At 41.6% G+C, this 17,507-nt stretch overlaps 1 long non-coding RNA gene across 6 annotated transcripts in view; it reads left to right on the top strand.

Moving 5' to 3' along the window:
• The window catches only part of LOC146080489 (uncharacterized), a 277,616-nt gene extending 262,312 nt beyond the window's left edge, over positions 1 to 15,304 (top strand). For 5 of the 6 annotated variants that reach the window (XR_014474892.1, XR_014474893.1, XR_014474891.1 and 2 more), the window contains one exon: positions 5,404 to 5,639. This is a non-coding gene — a long non-coding RNA (uncharacterized LOC146080489). Of the gene's footprint in view, positions 1 to 5,403; positions 5,640 to 15,188 lie in introns of those variants that run through there. The other variant, XR_014474889.1, reaches the window with a different exon arrangement.
• Positions 15,305 to 17,507: the final 2,203 nt, after the last annotated feature.

Here is a 17,507-nt window from a genome sequence, read left to right as displayed (position 1 = left end):
GGGTGGTTTTGCATGTTTCTGGCAGGGGAGATAACTGAACACAATCATAAGCCATTAGTAATGCTCTTCCATGGACAAACTGAACTAACTGTTTATTTAGCATGAGATTGACAGATGAGATACAAGTATGAACTAAGTGGTTTTAGGTGACAGAATTCAGATAACAACTATAGCACAGTGACTTCTTGTCACCCAAACGAAGTATAGATAATTGTGAACGTTAACTTTTGTTTTGAACTCATTGTATTAGCTATAAAACATATGTATTAATAGATATTAGTGTAGGCAGAAGTTTTTGTGAAAAGTAAATACACTGTAAACTAGTCCCTGATACAGTATCTCTTTAAAGCCTATAGCCCTGTACACACATAGCCCTTGTGAGCGATATTGATAATAAAATAACCCATGTGTACGTACCTGCTGACAGACAATGCACGCTCACGCAGGTCGTTAATGACCCGCTGGGCCATCTGCATGTACAAATGAGGGAGCGGATCATTAATATGCAGCATGGCCCCCGTCCCCCTCTCCATGCTACAGGCTCGGTGCCTCGCTGGTCTCGATACATTATTATATTCTCCCTCTATGCCGACATGGATGGTGAAGTAAGTTAAAAAAAAAATCATGAAAAACTCATGTCAACCTTATCATGAGTCTGCCTTTATCATGTCGATCTTGAGATCATTTCAACCTTTGACCCTGTTGACATAGTGCATGTCGACCTTTTGGGGTAGACCTTTTGACTGTCTATCTAGACACTGTAGATCTATTAAGAGAAACCTCAGTAGCCTAGCCTAGGCAATGGAGTCATCAGCCGCCGGGCTCTTGCTCCCAAGGGGGCACCTCTACTCCCCTGCAAGTTTGAATCAGTTCATTGGAAGCTGTTGATATCACTTCTGTGGTTGTCTCCCCCTCCTATCAAGACCATAGATGCCACAGTCTCTTTATTTCAAACATAATATACATAATATAATACATATGTATACACACATGCATACATATATTTATATGGTGCTATGTGTGTTTGTGGGGGGGGGGGGCACCGATAGGCATCTTGCCTCCGGGCAAATGGGTCAAACTTACACCACTGTTTTATTGTCCTGCCCCAGCAATACTCACCACTCAAGCGCAGCAACCAGTCCCGACTCCCCCATTCTGTTGCTCCCCCACTGTTCCTGACCTGCGCCCTCCTGCGATTTTACGCGGAGCTCCCCGCCGTTATTCACACTGCATCAGTGACCAGCTGGCCGGCAACATTCGGGGAGGTTCGGGGCGGCTCGGAGGGACTCGGGCGCCCGAACTCCTGATCACTCCTGACACCCTCCGAGCCACACTGAACCTCCCCCCGAGTGGGGCCTGCCACCTGGTCACTGATGCAGTGCTAATGGTGGTGGGAGCAGTGGCAGGGGAGCTCCGGCGTACGATCGAGCATCAGAATCTGCACTCTCCTTGAGCTCTCTTGGGTCTTGCACCAGGCTCCTCCTCTCACTCTCACTAATGCATAATGACAAGCTGGCTAGCTTTATACTGTAATGGCGTGTAAAAGATAACTACCGGAGAAACTATACAACTGTAATACTCCGTAAATGTGTGTAGTTGTATGTTGTCTGGTAAGATATCTGTTTAATGTGCAGTTATGTGAAGGTGACAGGTACACTTTCATACAGTGCAGCGCTCAGCCCACCCACAGGGCTTCAGTAAAAGACTCAACATTTCATAATAAGAATATTCCTGTATATCCTGAAATTGTATTTATTATATACTGTAAGCATCTTTGTGTTTAGTGCTGGTAAAGTTTTACAATAAACATTATGCTATATACAGACATACATTAGTTTTTGCCATGAACGGTAAATAACCTTACACGTGTTCGGTGTGCATGTCCCTTAAAATTTAATAAATCCTTCATTTCATATAAAGTGGCAGGTTTATATTCCAATAACTTGGCCTGTTTAAATTCTAGATTCTGTCACACGCTCATAGCGGCTATTAAGACGCCAAGAATAGAGCTTAATGAATCACCTTAGTACAAAAACTGCCAAATTGGCATTTACATGGTTGCCACATAAGAGAAAATGAATTAGTGTCTAGGTGTTCATGATTAAAATCACTTGAATCAATGTTTGCTAAATAAATAATGAATAGCTCCTGTTGCTAGGCTGGACCGTTGCATGCCTGTTGGGAACTGTAAAGTGCTAGTTATATAACTGATAATTACATGGGATTTTTTTACATTTTAATATATGTTTTTCAATTTTAAAATATTGCAATATTCTAATATGAATAAATTATAGCCAATACTATGCATACTACTATGGATGTGACAACTGACCAATATAAAGTGGGAAAGATGAACACTGTGATAAATAGTATTTGCAATTTGAATAGACTATTGGAATAGACTTTTGGGGTAATATGTTGCTGAAACTGTACTACTGTATACAAATGTACAGAATAATGTTGGATAGTGTAACTGTAATGTGATGCATAGTGTTAGGGGTATGCGTAGCTCCAAACTAGGAATTTGGGATTGAAAAATGCTCCCTGGCATCTTTAATTTAAAAAAAAACTTCCCACGCCCCCCCCCCCCCCCAACCGACCGCCGCACACATTTACTTACTAGTCCGTGCGGCTGGGGAGTGGGACAGACACTGCAGCTGGTGAGTGGGGTAGGGAGTGCAGGGGTGTAGCCTCAATGAGCAGCCAGGCCAGGGGTGGGTGAGTGCGTAGCGCAGCATGAACTTTAGCATCACATCAGGCTGTGCAAAACTGTGCGCCGGGTTAGAACAGCCGGGCAGCGTTTGAGCGTTTGTATATGTACAGTATAAACTCTGTATATTAGTATTTCAGTGGTAATTAGACATTTTCGTTATGCTTAATTAACCTCATATAAATTCATAATATACTGCATGGCATATATTATTCCATAAACAAAAGACATTCCAGATCAAGCTTTTTAACCTATGAGTGAGAGACCAGTATTTACCATATGGGTGAGCTACCATAATACTCTGCTTGCAAACTGACTTATTAAATAAATTTTAATATTATGTTGTTCAAATTCATTATTTCATATTTTATGCATCAGAGGCGTAACTCTGAGAGGCAACAGAGTCATCAGCCGCAGAGTTCCTGCTCCCAAGGGGGAACCTCTCCTCCCCTGCAAGTTTGAATCAGTTCATTGAAAGCTGTTGATATCACTTCTGTGGTTGTCTCCCCCTCCTATCAGGACCATAGATGCCACAGTCTCTTTATTTGAAACATATTATATATAACATAATACATACATACATACATACATACACACATGTATACATATATTTATATAAGGTGCTATGTGTGTGTGTGTGTGTGTGGGGGGGGGGGCACCGATAGGCATCTTGCCTCCGGGCAACTGGGACGAACTTACACCACGAAATCCAGATCACTCCTGACACCCTCTGAGCCACACGAACCTCCCTCCGAGTGGGGCCTGCCACCTAGTCACTGATGCAGTGCTAATGGTGGCAAGGGAGCTCCATAGATGCCACAGTCTCTTTATTTGAAACATATTATATATAACATAATACATACATACATACATACACACATGTATACATATATTTATATAAGGTGCTATGTGTGTGTGTGTGTGTGTGGGGGGGGGGGGGGCACCGATAGGCATCTTGCCTCCGGGCAACTGGGACGAACTTACACCACGAAATCCAGATCACTCCTGACACCCTCTGAGCCACACGAACCTCCCTCCGAGTGGGGCCTGCCACCTAGTCACTGATGCAGTGCTAATGGTGGCAAGGGAGCTCCGGCGTACAATCGCCGGAGTGTGGAGGTATGGGGTGGATCGACAGGAGGGGGGGGGGGGGGTAGAGGAGGTGCGCCAGTGGTGCACAGCTGGAGGCGCCACTGGTGCACACCTACCTGCTGGGGGTATGCCCGGCAGCGCAGCTGAGCCTGGAAAAAATCCAGGCATACCACTGAAGTGGTTAATTATTATTATTATTTATTAACAGTTTCTTATATAGCGCATACAAATTCTGCAGCGCTTTACAGAGCATAGTTATGAGCAAACACAAAACAAATTACATAACAAGATAGTTTAGGACAAGTACATGGTTAATACGGATAGTTGCATCAATTATCAGGGTGGCAGTGGTTTATATATTCTAAGAAAGGCACATGAGGAGAGAGGGCCCTGCTCGTGAGAGCTTACGTTCTAAAGGGGAGGGTTAGACAGACAGGGGTAACACAGAAGGGGGAGAGGCGAGCATAAACAGGTTAGGATGAGAGATGGTCAGGTTTTATGCAGGAGGGTCGGAAGAGGTCAGCTTAGTGTTTGATATTTTAAGTCTAAAATAGCGCTGGGTCATCCAAGAGTAGATAGCAGAGAGACAGTTGGAGATATGAGTTAGGATGGAAGGAGAGCGATCAGGAAATGAGGGGTAGATTTTAGTATTTTTGGCATAGTGGAAGTCGAGTGAACAAAAAGGTTCACCCAGAGAGGACATGTAGAGATAGAGAAGAGGACCAAGAATAAAATAATCAGGGACACCTACTCTCAATGGAACAGCAAGAGATGTAAAGTCATTAGAGGTACAGCTTGCAATAGTCAGCCAGGCTGAGGTCAGCCTTGTGTTCACAATATATACTAAAAGCTGTTTCTAAGTTAATTGATTGAGACCCCACCCAGCCAGAGCCCCTCTTCCACTAGCAATAAAACTAAGATAACAAATGGTAAGAGGTTACATACCATCCCAGCCACTAATAAATTCTAACTCACTTTCAAATCTTATAAAAATATTTGCACAATTACCTAGATATAGAATATAGCAGTATGCAAGCAGCTACTCCAATACTGGTGTAACAGATTATATGAGTTACCTAGATATAGAATATAGCAGTATGCAAGCAGCTACTTCAATACTGGTGTAACAGATGATATAAGTTACCTGTAATGAGAAGGAGACAGGAGTTACATCACAGTTGGTCCAGAATAAGTCCTAGCTTTAATCTATGTAACTGTTTTCGCCCTACTTAAAAATCTTCCTACTTTAAAATATGACAAACTAAAAATAGTCAGCTTGCAATAGTCAGCCAGGCTGAGGTCAGCCTTGTGTTCACAATATATACTAAAAGTTAATAATCATATACTATATACACAGTAAAACAACAGTGAAGATATTAAAATAAAGGACACCACTGATTAAATACTAAAGTCATGGGACAGATATTTGCTTACTGGACACAAATTTCAAACCGCTATACTAATACTGTGTTGAGTATTGTTGAGTATGGTATTTATAGTTTTTATAGTTTTTTTATAGTTTTGGGCTGTCCTTAATTGACTTATTGTAATATGTAATTTTTTTTATCAATAACAACATTTTTGTTGTTTGTGTATTCCAGGAACCGTTGAATATTTTTCTGCACATCCAATATCTGCTGTAGAAGATGCTGAAGATAAGAAGATTGTGTAGTCCACAATGAGAGCTCACTAGGAAGGGCTATATATTCTATTTTAAACCACTGTTATATATTCCATATATGTTTCATAACTCATGAGTATCAGTGCCGATTGCTGCTTTATACACTTTTTTAGTATATCTGTGTTGTGTTTATTACGTTACTTCCAGTGGTGCAACCTCTTGATTAAAACTTTTATACATAAATCAACGTCTATTTCTTTTATTTTAGTGGGCTGTAATGTACACACAGAGAGTAGGCCTATCACATTGATTAAAATGTTATACATTATCTCGTACAGTATGAAAACAAATTGTAAGTTTTGTATGTTTTTGAGTCAATGGAGAAACTATTTAAATAATATTGGGGAAATGTATCAAGATAATTTTTTTCCCCATAGCAACCAATTAGCTTTTAACTATTAATTATCAAGCACACTCTTTAGAAAGGTTGTTACCAATAGCACTAAAAATGAAACCTGACTGAAGACAAAATACTCACAATCAGGACCGCCAATAGGGGGTGCTGTGGGTACAGCTGTCCCAGGCCCCGGCCACTGGAAGGACCCGGGCAGCTCATTTTGCCCACTGCAACCCCCCTCCCCTGCACTGCGCTCAGTGCGCTAAACAAAGCAGGATCCCGAAGCGCAGGCTTATTCAACCCAGGACGCTGGCGGCCATTTAAAATGCTGCACCGGATTTTGAGCAAATCAGAGCTCAAGTACCGGCAGCCAATCAGAATGGCTGCTGGTACGCGAGCTCTGATTGACTCACCAGCCGCTGCTGCATTTTAATTGGCCGCCGGCAGGATGAAGCCCGCGCTCTGGAACTTCCGGGCTGCTCAGCGGAAGAGGAGATGGGGGAGCAGGAGCTGGGTTACGGTAAGTCAAGTGAGGAGGGGGGGGGGGGTGGGGTTTCCAGGCTGGAAATGAGTCCCTATATGTCCCTTAAATTAGAAGAAATAACAGAAATATAAAAATCACAGCATTTTTTTTTTTTTTAACTCAGTGTTCAAATCAATCATGAAAAGTAAAATACTGTAAGCGTAGCTTATTTTTTTACTATTTATAAAGCAAATTTTATTTCTGTTCTGTGTGCAAATAATGCAAACTTACTAAAACAATTGTTGATGTTTACGGCAATGAACATTTTTGTAGTAAATAAATTATGTATGTATTTTCACATAAAGGATACAAACTGTATCCTTGGTTGATTTAAAGTGTTTGTTATTTAGTGGCCCTTTGAGGCTTAGGATGGATGTTATCCTGTTTATGTCAATCTTGTAGTAACATTGATTTGACATATCACGGTATATAGGTGGGTAGACATAAGGAAGAAAACTGAACATGGAATGAAGGAGTACTGTATAAATACCATACACATTAATGCACACCAAGGGGCCTATTCATTAATAATGACAAAAGAGCAGAAATTAGGTATCTGACTCGCTGTGATTTTCAGACACAAAACTACCAAAGGAATTCACAATTATTATTATTACCAGTTATTTATATAGCGCACACATATTCCGCAGCCCTTTACAGAGTATATTTTGAAAATTGACATTCACCCTGCCCCAGTGGAGCTTACAATCTATATGCCCTACCACAAGTACACACACAATCATGCTAGGTTTACTTTTTGTTGAGAGCCAATAAACCTACCAGTATATTTTTATATTGTGGGAGGAAATTGGAGTACCCGGAGGAAACTCACGCAAGCACTGGGAGAATATACAAACTCCACACAGTTAGGGCCATGGTGGGAATCAAACCCATGACCTCAGTGTTGTGAGACAGTAGTGCTAAATATTACACCGCACATGCTGCCAAATTGCTCAGTTGCCAGGGCAGCTGCTTTATAAAGCAATTCTGGTTATATGTACCACTAAGGAGTAGCAACAAAAAATATACACTGCTGTGTTTTGTCTCAGCAGCATAGCAGCATAACCCTGGATTTATGGTTTTATGGAGGCGGAATGATTTAAATGGATCGCTCCTTCCATGGTCATGTGAAAACATATGGAGACAAACAATGATTGGGATTCTGCACAAAGTACTACACGTTGGGTTCTACCCGCCTACACGCCAGGTTCTGTTACGGGGTGAACGAACCCCAGTGTGGAGAGTGTGGCCTGAGCAGCCTTAAACCAACTAGGAATAAATCTTAGGCCCTACTACACGGGTCAGGTAACTGGTTGGTGGTGCTCCCCTGAGCCTGAAAATATATTCAGAAAAACACAGAAGGAAAGAGGACTCTTCAAAAATTGTATAACAAATATAACTTTTAATATATCGTGATTAAAAATGATTGCATGGGGTGGCATACTTACCAGAGATATAAGTAAAAATATAATAGTCAATGTACAATGTGTTACAAATTCCTGGTTATGTTTGAGGGTGAGCTTTTTATAAATATACTCAGCCCCCAAAGCTGGGCCAAACAATCAATAGGTGAATTCCTCTAATGCACAGGAGACTCAAACATCTTTGTAAAAACATCTTTGCTACCCTTAGTCAAAACTTTCAGTTTTCAGATATTGATGAATTTCTATCCCCATATAAGAGGATAGGAACAGCTTATGGAGAACAAACAGTACGTTGTCCAGCACCAGTCCTAGAACCACCTTTGTATTTATTAATAAAGCAATATGGTAATAGGTCTACAATGCCAATTGCATATCATTGTTCTATTTCAGGTATTGTAACATATGTTAATATAAGGTTGAACATTAGAACGGAATTCACTTTTTTTTTCGCTATCCAAGTGATCTATGCATTTCTAATGGAAGAGATTCTGATGCTTTTTACACAGAACAGACCAACTCTTGTGGAAAATGTCACACTGCTATCCTGGATGTAACTAATCATACAATACAGTCCCTGTTTTTAATCCAATTGCATGTTACATAGTTCATTGGTAAATTTTTTTTATAGGTTTAGGGGATATTTTTACTAAAGTTACTAAGGGCCTGTTAAGACCTGTTGTCTAGGCTGCGTATACTTACAGTCGCTGACCATAGAATGATTTTTATCACCTTTAGTAATAAAAGTCAGTCAGACTTTTATTTCCGCCGATGAATGCCGAATAAGGGGGGCGGGCGCTGAGATCATGTGACGTCAGATGCCCACCCCGAGCAGGCAATGCCACGCCTGCATTCACAGGGAACACCCATTGGCAACATTTCTATGTTTTTAAACCCGCACTGTAATAATTATACCCCTTAGTGTTTCTCAGTGTTTCATAGTTGCCATTAAGTTCAGTGCACAGGAAAATGAGCCAGTGTTCCATGGTTTAGTTTACCTGAAATACTCAGATTTTTTGTTTGTTTTTGTCAAAACATTTTTATTTCTGATGAAAATAAGTATTTAAAAATCCATTAAAATTTTAATTTTTCCAATTTGTTTGTAATATTTACATTATTCTGTAAGCACTGAGCCTGACATTCCTAATTCCACGATTATGCTAGATAAAGGTAATGGTTAAATGCAAATACAGAGTATTGCTATTGATATTTGTAAGGTAAAATGGATAAAAAGTGACCCTTTTCCATTGAGCATTTAAGTAAGACTCTTGTTACATGTGTCTGTGAAAAGCTTTATTTCAGTCTAAAATTGAAATATAACAGGAAACTGCAAACACATGATGCATTTTCATTCTAAGCAGTAACACTTCATCAGGAGAAAAACAATATGTAACACATGGTAGTAATATCGGCAATGGAATTAGGGACACCTGTGCTGCAGATACAGTAATAAAGTGAATACATTGTGAACAAAGCAATCAAACGTCTAATATTCAAAATGGTATATACTATACAGCACAGGAAAGAAACCACTTTGGTTCTTGAGAAATTTGCAGTGGTTCAATTGCAAGAACTCACTGACAATTTCTGCCAGACAACACAAATATAATAAGAGCTTTACTTGCTTTTCTGCTCCTGTGGGAAACAAAGGACAGTAATAGTAAGAGACCAGGAATTGCAGCTAGCCATGCTAGGGTGGATTTGCATAATTGGAGCCAGCAGGCACATAACCTTTGATGCCCCAAGAATGATTCTATCCACTATCCCCACAGCATTTACTGTATATATAACATTCTACAGGCTTGCTAGTCCCATCACAAGAATATAACGTGGCTGGCCTGAATGAGGGATTCCACTTAAAGACCACTAACTCCTCAAATTGATACTTTAAGTTGTAATTATGTAATTATTTAAACACATTACCTGCTGGTGAGTAGCAGCCAGCAGTATCCAGCAGAAGGCGTAGGTTGCTCCTAGGCTTTCATTGGAGTTTTCCCTATAGGTTGGTGTATTATTGGGTCTTATGATGTTTCTTTTAACCTTTATGGGTGTTTTTTTACCCTATGTTCTGTTCTGGGTATCTCATCAGGTCTAATTACCAGTGGTTAGCTCTAACTCACGGAACAGGCAACTTATTACATACTGTATGCTGCATGGATCAACCCAGGTCTGATGAATCCCCTCCCTTTCTACTTCAGTTTCTTCCTCCAAGACTCAGTCTCATCCTCCTTTTGACCCCTGCTCAAGATGGTATGGTCGACTTATCCTTCTCCATCAAGGAGGAGGTAGTCGCACTCCAAAACCCTAGCTTCCATTGGAGATTTTGTCCTGTTAGTGGAACAATGGCTGCACAATGTAATTGCTTAGAGTGCTGGTACAAGGTCCCATCTCATCCCCAGGCTCATCACCCAAAGGTGAGCAGGCGGGTGCCGGACAGTTTCCCGACAGTCGGGATCCCGACAGTCATTACCCCGATGTCGGGATCCCAAAAGTCAAAACCCGACACTCTGGGTCCCGATGGCCACCGGCTATTCTCCCTCGTGGGGGTCCAAAACCCCCATAGAGGGAGAATAGAATAGGTGGCGAGCGTAGCGAGCCACCGTGCCCGCAGCTTGGTGAGTGCAACAAGCCCGCAAGGGGCTTTGTTGTGCTCTCACCGCTATCTGAGTCCTTCCAGTCCAGATCCCGATGTAGCGCTACTGACTGTCGGGATCCCGACTGTCGGGACCATATACCACACCCGAGCAGGCAGATAATGGTTTATCTTGCTCTTTAAAAGTGTCTCTTTGAGATACAGGTGAGAAATATATTTGATACTGTACGCGCTTTGTGCAAAAAAGCTTCAGCCACTTCTAGATACAGGTCTACTGTGCGTGATGGTAAATCCATTCCTCCAGCTCAGGAAATAGTCATATGATATACAAGGTGATAGCAAGAACATATACTATAGTAAGGCAGCTGCTAGAGCCACAGGCAAAGTTATAGCAAAGACCACCGTTGTATTCATTGGCTGCTGTCACTTTGACGAGAACTGAGAGTGTTTGTAACACAATTATTACTGGAAGTACTAACACAAACTAAGATATAATAGAAAACACTGAAATGAAATAGGAAACACTTGAACATCTTGCAACAATTAAAGTGTCCCATTAAAGTGCTATTAATATATTTATTAATATGAACATTGCTTTGCATTACTATAATATGAAGTGGCTTATGGAAACAGTACATATGCGTTTGCTTTTAAACCGTGATCTTGGGCCAATGTTTTTTTTTCCCCCCTAAGCATAGACTGGTCTCTAAACTAACTAATGTTAGCTGTAACTAACGTTGACTTGTCACCAAGATTCTTTATTTTTATGCTGCAAATTAAATGTCTGCCTTCGAAGGTGAGGCTGCAGCACAGTTCAGAATTCAAACAGGGGAGCACCACCAACTGTCATTGAGTTGGTTTGGAATGGCAGGTGGTGGCAGTTGATGTGGCTCCCCTATTTGAATTTTGAACTGTTCTGCAGCCCCTCCTCTGGAATTGCCACTGCTTCCTCATAAATATCTGGGTGTGGATCAGTTGGTCAGCAGCAAGTTGTTAGTCATTAGGTCGACACCATTAGGTCGACATGCATTAAGGTCGACATGCGTCTAGGTCAATATCGGTTAGGTCAACAGGGTCATAAGGTCGACAGGGTCATAAGGTCGACATGGGTTAGGTTGACAGTCAAAAGGTCGACGTGGGGGTTTTCACTGGTTTTTTTTACCCGAATGTGGACACAGTCGAAATGGACACAGGTTAAAGTGCACCGCGTCCCCTCGCTTCGGGCTCGGCGCCTTGCTATGCTCGGCACACTATTTTATTCTCATACCACGCCCTAGTGGATGGTAGGGCATGAGTCACAGTGGAAAACCCCACGTTGACCTTTTGACTGTTGACCTAACCCATGGCGGCCTAATGACCCTGTCGACCTAATGACCCTGTTGACCTAACCCATGTCGACCTAGACTCAGGTTGACCTTCCTGCATGTCGACCTAGAAACATGTCGACCTAAATGCATGTTGACCTAATGGTGTCGACATACTGACTGTCTAACAACTTGCTGGTGACCCAATGACCATATGCCTAATATCTTACCTAGGAGACAATCCAGTGAGCATAGGATGATTCAGTCAGGGAATATGACAGAACATTACGCATTGACCATTCAGAATCATTAATTAACAGCAAAGTAATTTGGGGGGCGAGGTTTATCACAACATGCTCTATTCTAGTATTTATGTTATTTTGATGTTAGTTCCTACCATCAAACAACCAACATAATCCAATGCCAAAACAAAGGAATTTCTGACATTGCTGCTACCAGCAGTAGGTTATGCCAGCCATGGTGTCCACCTCCCATAACACCACCCTGCCATACCACCTACAGGCTATATTCCCAAGGAGGATTATGTCCACAAAAAAAATGTGGACATCTCTGGGAATATTGCGAACACACATTCTCTACATATACTTATGCCAATTTGGTACTCGTGTAGTTTCACGGTGGCAGTTACGTAGTCAGCGTAGTGTCCCTGTCAGAATCAGCGTAGTGTTCCCGTGGCCAGCATAGCCGGAGCTTACGTAGTTAGCGTAGTCAGTCAGCGTTACACAGCGCACTACTCATAGTCAGTATGATCCAGTTGCCAGTTAACACATGTCATTTATAGTTTCAGATGGATGATATGCCAGGTGTGAGTGTTTTCTTTAAACACCCCCACTATCCACGCCAGCCTGAAGCATGTCGAGCACAGCGAGCCCCACGAGGTGACGCCTTACGTGTCCTCCCGACCTGTTTATACCCCAACTGGTTTAGGTTTTAAACCTAAACGTGTATCGGCAGCTTCCTCAAAGATCAAGATCACACTTTATCTTTGAGGAAGCCACCCATACACGTAGGCGGGGAAACGCGTCAGCACTGAATTTTTTTCACTTTAAAAGGAATTGCCGGCCTTTCAAAGCTCCTATTGACTTCAGAGTTTTGTCTCCAACTATCCAGGATGCCTGGTAATCACTGCTGATAATGCATACCATCTAGTCACTGAACAGAGGTCAGGTAAATATAGTTGCATAATTGTTCTGTTTCAATCTTGTACATGCGACCACTGACTAACTAATCTATTTGGACCAGTGACAGTGCCTAAACAGCTAACCCAGACTGCTTGCATTAATGGACTGCTTATATACTAATCATCAGTAAAGATTGGCTGTTCCCATAGTATTAATGTAGCTTATCTTGATTAAATATCAAGTGGATTGCCCAATTGGACCCATTTTTTCATTAACCCCACCCTCCTTTAAAAAAAAGATTTTTTTTTAGCTATTTTTTTTTTTTTTTTTTTTCATTTTTTCATTTCATGTATGTTTGGTATCGGCCGGTACCTGTTAGATGATTAATAAGCTGTTTTTGACTTTTTTGTCATTTCATGTTTTTACTGTATCTATAAACATCATTTTTTAATTCAGTTTTCTAAAAACTAACATTTATTTAATACCTAAACCATAGTGCTTTCTTTTTACTTTTTGTTTGTTCTTGTCATATCGGGATTGGTAATCCCAATTAGTTAGCAGCCGGGTTCTAGGTTCTATTAAAATTGTCATTAGCGCTACTTTTTCTCTTTCTTCTTGTTTCGTACCCCCACTATCCACGTGTGGAGTTGATTTTATAAAGTGTGGTGGGCGCAGCAAGCCACCAAGCCCAAAGCGTGTCGAGCCCCGAGAGGGGGTGCAGGTTACTTGACGTGTATTCCGCGTGCGCTCACCACGCTTCGGGCTCATATTACGCATTTGCTTGCCACACTTCGGGGTCGCTGCGCTCGCCACACTTTATTAAATCAACTCCACACCGATGTGGATAGTGGGGGTATGAACAGGTCAGGAGGACGTGTAACTTGTGCGCTCGCCATGCTTTGGGTTGGCGTGGATAGTGGGGGTTTGAAAAGGAGACATTTGCCAATATGTAACATGAAGTACTGGCAAATGCGTCCTTTATTGTGTATGAGACGCACTTGCACCCGTTTGTGCAGGAGAAGTGCGTGCTACCAAACCCCTAACCCGTGTTCCTGAAGCGGACACGGGCAGGGTTGCCGTACCCTGCTGCAAGAATTACTGAGACGCCCAAGCATATGAGACGCTCGTGTGTCTCAGGCAGATGGAGCAGCAATCAATTACATGGCAAAATCAACCTGGTTTAGCCGTGTAATTGATTGCTGCTTTAAAAAGATTGGGAAAACTCTCCCAAAATCTCTCACTTACTGAAACTCTCACCCTATTACATTTGACTCATTATTTTTATTGTAGAAAGTGGAATTATGTTTAAAAATGTAGAGTACTTGAGAATTCAGGAGCCATTTGCAGATCATTTTAGAGGAGAAGTTCAGGACAGCGCTCAGCAGAGATGCACACAAGCTGTGCGGAGCACCTGTTATCACGTGGTATTTTTTGATGCTGCGCGATAGTAACTGTAAATAGTTTCTCATTTACATCAGCATTTTTGAATACTCATACTGTAATTAGCACATCTTCATGTTAAGTCACTAGCCTTTTCAATGAGATTAGAGTCCAGATGGTAAATGTCTTGAATATATCAGCTCTACTTCAGAGTAACACAATAATTCAGAGTAATGATCATTTGCAGGAGTGATGGAAGCAGGTTCTAACGACCAGTTCAAAAGTCAAGATAGCTCATGTAAATGAATGATCACTGTGCACACATGCAACTGGAAACCCACTACAGGTTCTGCATACCAGCTTAATTATGTGTTGACATATGTGTGAAGTGCAGTAAAAGGAATGTTTGCACTGGATTACGACTACTGGTAGAATATTGGTAGCTATTTTACAGGAATATGATAAAAGCAGCAAAATATAAGATACTGTAGTATCTGTAATTACCCTCATGACAGAGGAGGAACTACCATTTGTGCAGCAGGTGAGGACTAAGTGGCCCACTGCTGTCCCTGTTACCCTCTTCCTGTCACTGTTTCTCCCTGTCACACTCGACCTCCCCTGCCTATCCCTACCACCCTCTGCCTCTCCCTGTCACACTGCCTTGTTACATATTGTGAACATGGGTTTGGATGGGAAATTGGGCCCAAATTATATTTTTTGCACCAGGGCCCACAACTTACAAGTTCTGCCACTCCCTCATGATACCGTATTACTAGGTTGTGCTAACAAATGTTTTAGCCTCACTAAAAATATTCTCTACACATATACTGTTTTGGACAGTCTCTCATCTACACGTCTAACATACAAATAAAAAATGCAACAAATAAATTAGTCGGATGCACATCAAATGGCGATAGTAGGAAAAATCGGTAATTTTCATTGATAATCGATCATATTCACATTTAACTCATTCAATGTTTTCCTTTTTTTCCCCCTGACTTTCAGAAACATTCCAAAAGTCGGAAAAAGACATGGATAGGCGAATCTGTTTGAGCCGAATCTGGAGTGACAAGCCCGGACGGGAACTGCTGGGATTGAATAGGTCCTGGCCAGTATTTTTGACTACTGGAAATAATAGGACTGAATACCCCATATGACTGATGACATTTAGTTCTGAACCCTGTAAGGTATTAAAGTTGGGTGCACAAATGTGCCGTTACTAGCATGCATAAATAAGCAAACCAATCGCTCACCCTCTATGTCAATCAATGTCTGCAGTTTTAGCAATAATGTATTATAATTGTGCTGTTGGTATTGTCAACAAGAAAAGCACTCTACACAGTGTACTGTATATGAGAGTAATGTATTTATTTATCTATTGGCATAAAATGATATGCAAGTCAGTACGTCCTGGATATCAAATTAACAGGTGGACCTACCCAGTATCACTCTGGGAGGACCCTTAATGGGTATGAGGGTGTCTTTTAGGGACCCCTGTCACCATAGGTCCCTTGACCTGGAACCTATGTTCCTGCCAGATAACCGCAGTGGTCTCAATTGGGCAATGTAATGAGGGAGATGGGGATGGTGGTGGGGCGGAATATGTTGGAAAAATAGTCAAGTCAGTAGCCGGTGAATCCCCGTTTAATCAGGGATTATGCCCGGAGATAAGTTACATTTTGGAGTTAAAGGTTGGCAGCATTGATGCATCCTGCTCGCTTGCTGCTTACCCTGTGCTGGTATCAGGGAGAAGCCCCGCACCACTTGATGTTGAGCCACGGTCTGTGCAGCTGCCCGGCCCGGCTCCACAGGCGCTCAGCTGGGAACGTGACTTCCAGGACACCGGTCTTGCAAGTTCTTAGATGTCCGGTGGCGCATCACTGCTGACACTGATATTGATAAGTGTGATACTGCTTAGGTCCACCTGTTCATTTGATATCCAGGATGTACTGACTTGCATATCGTGATATAAACAGCACAATTATAATACATTATTTCTACAACTGCAGACATTGATTGAAATAGAAGGTGAACACTTGGTTTGCCTGTTTATCCTGTTCAACTGAGCCTAGATCACTCATACCCCGCAGCCCCTTCGCACATTGCTACCTCTAACTTTAGCGCAGTGACCACTTTATCTTGTTAGTCACTAGCAAGCAAGCAGGTAGTCAAATGTAATTCAGTGCAGAATCAGTTAGGCAATAGTGTGCTATGTCCATGGTCGTCATCAGTGGAGGACTGCCACGGGGTCTGGCCAGCAGTGATCACTAGCTAGCTGCAGCTGGTGCACTAGCACACAGTCATGGAGACGCAGCGTCAGTGCAAATTTATATTAGGTGCTGACCGTGAGCCAATCAGAGCTCACAGCCTAGCAGCCAACCAGGCTCCGGAATGGGAAGAACCAAAGTGAACTATGCAGATGAGGTGTGAGAGGCCATAGTTTTGAGAATAAGTGTAGTGGGTGACAGCCAGAGAAGCTTTGCTTTGTGTTTTGTGCAGCATGTAGGTGTCTGCCCTGACACCCACGGATTGTCACTTACCTGCAGCAGGAATCTTTGCAATAGCAGAATAGAGGGAGAGAGACTCCTAGGAAGAAGGGGCTAGATATTTAGGGCAGAGCATTAATGTGGGTAGAAGAGGGCCTGGCTATGTACTGAGCCAAATAGTTTATCTCAAGTACACAGCGGTATGAATTGTTTTATATACCTGAGCAGGCATTATGAAAATTGCTATCCTTAGCAAAATTATTCGAATTGTCCTACATACTGTATATTCTGTAGTTTACATTTTATTAAAAATGGTGCTAACATTTATACAAGGGGATATCATCATTGATGAGTATATCATGCTAGGAAAACTGTTACAAGCCATGTACTGAAATGCCTTACATTCCGTTAAATTAGATTATAAAGCATTTGGAAATTAATTTACAGTTCTGTGTGATCTATGAAGAATGCTGCAGGATTATTTTATGATTGTATATATTAGTTCCCCAATTTATACAGGAAAGCGAGAACAGAGACATCATTTATTTAAAACCAAAGTAGGATGGCAATTTTTTAAAATAAATGTTGATGGCTGTTTTGTGAACTATCCTGGAAGTAGTTTTATTATATATAAAGAGTTTTCCAAGCGGTGGTCTGAATAGTTTGGCATTTATTTCAATATACAGTATCTACATAGCATAAACTTAGTGTCATTTAATATATAGTTTATCTCATGATCTATGCGATCGGATAGCTGGGATATCTTTTTAAATATTAAATTGGCCTTGCATTGTGTCTGTATTTACCAGCCAGCCAGATAATTCACAAGTACAAAGGT

The sequence above is a fragment of the Crinia signifera genome, chromosome 5 (assembly GCF_055691185.1).
Source record: "Crinia signifera chromosome 5, ASM5569118v1, whole genome shotgun sequence".
Taxonomy (NCBI): domain Eukaryota; kingdom Metazoa; phylum Chordata; class Amphibia; order Anura; family Myobatrachidae; genus Crinia; species Crinia signifera.
This window is presented reverse-complemented; position numbering and strand designations above follow the sequence as displayed.